This window comes from Octodon degus, unplaced genomic scaffold (assembly GCF_000260255.1).
Source record: "Octodon degus isolate 3935 unplaced genomic scaffold, OctDeg1.0 scaffold00017, whole genome shotgun sequence".
In the NCBI taxonomy this organism is placed as follows: Eukaryota; Metazoa; Chordata; class Mammalia; order Rodentia; family Octodontidae; genus Octodon; species Octodon degus.
The window spans coordinates 20,365,365-20,372,683 of record NW_004524593.1 but is presented as its reverse complement, the minus strand read 5'-3'; positions in this window follow the sequence as shown (position 1 = coordinate 20,372,683).

The window sequence follows — 7,319 nt, the reverse complement described above, 5'->3', positions numbered from 1 at the left end:
CTAAGAAGAATATATGCAGTGTGTTAGTTATTGAAACTGTCCTACCAATTTGATTTGAAACTGTCTCATTGCTATTTGTTTATCAATAAAATTAGGGCAAAAAAACAAAACAAAAAAACCCCAAAACTCTGCCTCGTAAGCTCTCAAAATTCTAGTCTACAGTCTAGTATCAGGCTAGTATCAGTTACATAGTTTCTGACTTTAAAGCCTAATCTTTAATGCTTTGTTAAGCAAAGCTACTTCATGCAACGTCCACTATTATTCTTCTTTTCAAGCAGGAGTAAGAGTGTAATCAGGGTGACTAGTGTTCTATGAATTAAAACTTCCTTTCAAAAGCAGTGGGGCTCCCTCAGCGTGCTGTTTTGACTTGAACACTCTCAACACACCCGAAGGTTAAGTAGGATAATAGCAAATATAATGTTTGCTGTGAAAATGAAATTTTCTGCCTTTCCTCTGGCTCATTTAAGCCTATCCTGTGACTTCAGCTGGATTTCACAAGCATTGCTTTGTTCAGTCCATAATGTTTACATCTCTCCTTCAGTATCTCACTACATCATGCTTAAATATAAACACTTGAGATTTGTTTCCCTCCGTTGGAATTTCTAAATAACAGTTCTGCATATTATAACTTTAAAGATGTGTCATGGCAGCTGCAAATAACTTTTTAAAAGAAACTTTGTGCAGCGAACTATCGCATTTCATCTGCCCTCTGGCAAATGGTTCTAGTTGCTTGGCCCCAGTTCAGGCTGCGTTTTGCAAACCAACTTCCTGCGGCATGAGCGTATACATTTTCCTAGGCCAAATATCGCAAAGTGGACACCAATTTGGGACTCCTAGTGCTTTGCAGCGCTCCAACGTTTGGACGAGTGAACATTAAAAATGCCAGATTTCTGTTTTTCATGCCAAACATTTATGCTTTGGAGGCTGAAAAGCTGAGCATCTCAGTTTTAGCACACACTGCCAGAAGCTAGCTGTCCTTAAGACACAGTCCCTCCAAGCAAACAGCACCACGTGGAGAGCCCATCCCCCACCCCCACATCTGCTCAAGACCCCAGAGGGCTCAGTTACTTCTGTAAAGGCTGTAGGAAAACAGGACGGGGAGGTTGGGAGACTAGCGAACATTGGCAGAGCCGAAATCTCATAAAAATGGAAACTCAGCTTTTTGCTTCCTCACCTGGGTTTATTTGATCAGCTAGTTGATACTTTCCCTTCCTAGGTCTCCACCTTTGCGGGACTGGGGCCCGGCTTGTGCTCTTCTTCCTTCCTCCGCTGTCTCATCCTGCGCTTTGTCTTCCTGCTCACCTCTCCCGTGACCCAAACGCCTGAGCTGACTGAGCCAGGACTGCGGGCCTCCCGGGGGGCTGCGTGGGTGCAGGCTTCCCGCTGCTAAGGAAAGCTATTTGGGGGTGCAGCCTGGATTCCTGTCTCTTCCTGGGACTTCCTACACTCCGGAAAAATGAGTCTCCCGTGGCTTCCGGTCTCCTTTCCAGTTCACCGCCTGTCGCTGTGTGGCTCTCGGTGCCAAAAGAGATTTCACGTGTGTTGGTAGAATCTGTCCTCACCTCCAGCAAAATAAAAGGTGAGGCCCTGTCCTGCCCGCATCATGACCTCTGGAGACAGTCCAGGGAAAAGGCGCCAGTACACTGCGCTGCGGCGGTGGCGGTGGAGATGGGGGAGGATGTGCGCTCAGAATGTGCCAGGCAGGTGCAGAGAGTGGGCCTTCCCTGACGTGACCCACAGGCGGCAAGGGAGGGACAGTGATCGGGGACAACTCCTTTTGTCCTGAGGCCTCCGGCACACAGAAGTACCACTCTCTGGAGTGGAGTAAGTGGGAAAAGAGTGAGATGTGTGGTAGGACTTACAGTCTGGATCTTAACTGTCCCCCAGAGACCCACAGTGGCACTAAGGAAGGGTGGTGCTATTAACAGATAGCGCTTAGTTGGAGACCTTGTTGGATAACCTCCCAGGCCACCGTGAGACTGCATTTTCCTTCTCCTTCCCTTTTGCTCCCTACCATCGGGTGAGCGATCTTGCTTTGCTGTGTGTCCCCACCATGATGTTCCACCTGTCACAGACTCAGAGCAGCAGGACCAACTCACCATGGACAGGAGGCTCCAAAGCTGTGAGCCAAAGGCAACCTTTTCTCTTTATAAGTTGTTGCTCAAGTAATTTGTTACAGCAACAGGAAACTGACCAGCACAGAGGAGCAAGGAGGGTCAGACTTACATGGGACGTGCTAACTGAGGTGCTTATAGACAGCAGATAGGAGCTGGTATGTAGCAAAGTGTTCGTGGGAAGATGCATGTGTCTGAGGATTTAAGACCTTGACTTCTTTTGTCTGCAACATATAAGCAGAAAAAATCACTTGTAAACATTTTTGAAACCACCAAAGAGCTTCAATACATTGCTAAATAATGCTTAGAGGAGAAATGTGCGTTGTTTTTCTCAGAACTTTCCTAACCTATCGACAATTCTCTTCTTCTCTGTAAAATTTTTAGTAATTGCACCAAGATATTGAAGTAGAAATGATCTCCTTTTCCTTAAAGCTGTGACCTATTGCTGTAGTCTTCAGGTTTGTAAGTAGAAGGATTTAGTAAAATTTCTTAGTTGACACAGAAATTTAATCACTCAAAGCCACCTATTTTTAATTTTGAGTTTTTATAATTATTTTTCATATATGAATTCTCTAACCTTATTGTGATTTTGTATCATAGGACATTCAGGAACATTTGTAAAATAGGTAAGTTGTAATTATAAAATGTATACTATCGCTAAAAATAGCTATAGAAGTTTTTACTTCCTATAAGTGATGTTCCAACAAACTGTCTCTGGGTGCAAAGGTGAGAACTGGTGGGGTTAGCACTGTCTCTGGCCTGGGCCAGCCCAGCCTGTCCACGACCACGCAGAAGACCCACTTTTCCTGAGGTGAGCAGTGTGATGCTCCTCGGCTGTCCTCTGCTGAAAACCAGAAGAGGCATCTGCAGGTAAAACCCAGCCCAACCTGTTTACTTGGAAAAGAAGATTGCGGGGGCAGTGGTTTGTCTACAGTCACCTAGTGAGAGCTCCTTTCTGTCTTGTCCTTGAAAGTATCATTTGTATTTGGCTCTTTTCTGTGGAAAGTTTTGCTCTTTGTGTAAATGTTAAAATGAGATTGTTTTTCAAATGTTAAAACCCAAGAATTTCTTTCCTCTGTTGTTCTAGAATGCACATATTTTCAGAATTTTAGAAGGGGAGCTGGATGCAGAGAGCCCAGGGATGGGAGAGTGACCACAGAGACCCCAGCTGGGAGCTGTCCCTGTGACCTTGATGAATTTCTGAGGTCGTGGCCAGAGATATGTAGACAGATAAGGAGCAAAACACACTCAGAAGGCCATGAGAGCAGTGGACCAAACTTCGAACCACAGTGTGAAGCACTGAAGCGGATGCCAAGTAGTTTCTCAATAATTAATAATAAGTGGAGAAGCAAATCAGATGTGAAGAGAAAGGAGAGGGAGAGTTTAGGGCCACTAGGTTTCTGACTTGGGTTCTTAAGGGGTATTTGTGTCCTATATAATGAGAAGCACAAAAGGAAAGTATGCTTGAAAGGAGGAAGCAGGTTTGGGGTTCTGTTGAGCTTGTGACGCCCATAAGATACTCAGGCAGAGATGCCAGGGAGGAAGTTAGAGACATGGCTCTCCGAGGGGAGATTTGGAATGACAAGAGTGCTGTTGACTCATGGGGATGATCCCCCCATCAGCAGAGGGAGAAGAAATGTAGGTCAACAGGTAGACCTGGCATAAACCAGTCTCCAAGCTTGTCCAGAAGTTGTTACTGTTTCCTGGAGCAGCCTTGTTCCAGCCAGCACGTGGTCAAACCCTCACCTCCTTGGGTCATTGTTCAAACGTCACCTTCTCACCAGCTCTGTCCCCACTGCCCTGCTTTTGCCATGTCTTTTCCTAGGGTTTCTATTGTGCTTTTGTTCTGATTTTCCCTACAGTACTAGGAGGCAGCTAATACACGTGTTCATCCCTTGTTTTCTGTGCCTGCTTATGCCCTGTAGAAACCATATTCCAAGAGTACAGGCATCTTAGTTACTTTTTACTCCTTGCTGGGACAAATACCCAACACTCAAAATGAAGGAAGGAAAGATTTATTTAGCTCACAGTTACTGGAGGGTTTAGTCCATATTCCGCTGGCTCCAAGGCAAACATCAGCAGTTCATGTGTCAGAAAACAAGAAAGAGCAGGGGAGGAGCAGCAGCTGCGGTGTCCATCAAGCCTCTTCCTTCTGCTCTGACTGCGAAGACCAGTGTTCCACAGCGAAGATTGTAGCTCCTCCAAAGTGGCGTGGCTTCCAAGATCAAGCTCCTCCAACGACTGGGACTTCTCCATCGAAGTGAGGCAGGACTGGGCCTCCATGCCTGAAACTACCAGAGCTGATGCAGCCAAGTTAACACAGAGTATCAACTAACACAACAGGGTTTTGTGTTTTCCTGCTTTGGTTATTGCTTTGAATTCAGTGCATGGAACAGAGTCACGCCCAGAAGCGCTCATTGCACATCTGTGTGAATGGAAGGCCTGGGAAATGCAAACAGGGCATACAGAGTAAGTGAAGGTCGAAGCAGAAATTCAGAACATGTGACTGGCAATGAATCAAGAGATAGAAATATCCCAAGGATCCCTAAGGGGAGCCTGGAGGTGCCTAGTGTGTAACTAAAAGCCAGTGGAAGCTTGGGTTGCCTTGAAACTTTGGGTCAGATTCCTGCTCAGGAGCACGTGGGTCACTGAAGGAGGGTCTATGCTGATGGTTCATTAGCTCACTTAGGGCTGAGGTTACTAGGAAAAGTACTCTTCAGGGGTATCTAATAGCCACCCCTTACAACGACCCATTCCACAGCCTCCTAAAGGCATCCTAGGTTCTAGGAAAAACAGAGCCGCACAGACCCCCTCATGATGCGGTCACCTCCCCGAGTAGAAGTGGTCACTCCAGAGTGGAGACTGAGGCTGCCTTGCTCCCAAATATGAACATTCACTTCATGGGAATCTACTTACCCTGCAAGCCACAAGGAGTCCTCTGAAATTACGACATCAGAACTGAACTAATGATCAATTAAACTCTAATCCACCTCACCACATCCAGCTCAGTCTTTCATGAGCAGGCCAGTCTGATCTTCATCAAACCTGTATATACTTCCATTTGTGGCACTGGAATCCTTTATCTACTCTTTACTTTCAAATTCTGCTCAATGAATCTGCCTCGGCTTCATACAGACTCTTGGAAATGCTTTTCTATGCTGAGAATGGCTCTATCTATTCCACAGAGTGAGCTGACATCCCCATCTGTCCTTGACGGGTCCTTCATGGACCCCTCTAGTGACATGCCTAGCACAGACAGAGGGAGAAAAGATTCAGGATGAAAACACTGCTTCATAGCCTAACTATTCTATGTTTAAATAAGACGACAAGTTCTATTGGATAAGAACTGAAATGTCCATGGAATAAAAATAATTTTAAATTTTATTTTAAATGGGGGGAAAATCTGCAGTCATGGTATATTCAGACTTCTTGTATGTGTGAGGGTTTTTGTGGAAAACTTGTTCTCACAATGGAAGCAGGAAGTAAGGCAAAGCTACAAGAGCATCTGTTCTTAAGAGATTTTCAGACTCGAATCATACACTAAAGGAAGTTTGGATAGTTCGGATAAAGTTCAGATACTTATCTGAACGTCAGGCTGATTACTTAAATAAAACCAAGTACAATATACTATATTCATTACTTAAAAGCAAAAAAAAATTAAAACACCATAATGGCACACCAATGTTTAGTTACTAACCTTTGATAGTCTTTTAAATGGAAAGACTATATAGGATTTTGCTGTCCTTATATTTGTTAGGGAAAAAATTAAATAAGTAACGTGAATCTATGTTTGACATTTAATAGGTCAAGATGTCTGGTACTTCTACAAGCATTTTTCTCCTAGCTGTAGGATCTGTGAAATCTGAAAATAAGGCTTTTGGGCCGGCCAAATAGCTCAGTGGATTAGAATGCCTTCGGGGGCTGGGGCCAGGGCATGCTGAGACAGCAACTGAGACCGGGCGTGGTGGCGCGCACCTGTAATCCCAGCTCTTGGGAGGCTGTAAACAGCTGGATCACTATGAGTCTGATTTAGTAGTGAGACCCTGAACACCCTGTAGATCCTTCCCTAAAATACAAAAAAGAAAAAAAAACCAGAAAAAAGAAAGAAAGAAAGAAAGAAAGAAAGAAAGAAAGAAAGAAAGAAAGAAAGAAAGAAAGAAAGAAAAATAAGGCTGGCGTTGAGGCAGAAGACACATAGTAACTTTAAATCTGTCTTGGGTGCCCATCAGTTACATTTTGATCATAATACAAGATCATGGCTCACAACTTATTTTTACGAACTTAACAGGCTTTTGGTTTTGACCTACGACAAACCAGCTCAGTAATATAGAATAGACATTTTATATTGGGTTGCATACAGTACAGTGCAGGAGAACAAAATGATTCCTCTTGGTTTATATAATGTTCACTGAACTTGGTCTACATTTAAAAGCAATCACCAGATAATACACACTCTGGGAAGCAACCCAGTAAAAAAGGCTTAAATACATGGTACAAATCAGAATTGGGTGCATTTAACTGCATTTATGGTTTGGCTAACACCTTAAACCAGTTTTCACATATTCAGATTCAGCAAAATTTAAAATGTGTATTGTACAGCTCAGTTCCTCTGCTTTTAAAGCAGAGTACATTTCATAGGAAATGGAATCTCTGGGTCTTGATGCCTTTTATAGTGACCTGACCTTCATGCCTCATGAAACCTTGGTCCCCTTCAGACGGTCAACAGGACCAATTTTCTTTAAAAGGTAACTTTCATGGGGGATACCTAAAACTATAACCTTGTATTATGCTGAATTTATGAACTGTTCAAATCACACTGATTTCTAGGGCACTGAGGTCTGGGCGATACTCTCTTCTATCCTGAATTGGAATACATTATGTCAGGAAAAACTCCCTGGCAGAAAGAAACATGACCAAGATCTTCAAACCCTGCACACACATGTATCTCTTCAAGAAGCTAGGAAGATGTTTTTCTCCCCTTGTGACTGTTTTTGCTCATTTCTGCTTGTCAAATAAACATTTGTTTTTCATTTTTATATTAAAATAAAAGTAGTTTTTATAGTTATTTTTATTGTTAGATAGAAACCTGAAATGTGAGCCAGGGAGATGGCTCAGTGCAATAAGTGCTTCCCCAGCAAGCACAAGGGCCTGAGTTCAATCCATGGTTCCGCAAAAAAAAAATGCAGTGTTGGCCTTGAACTCGTA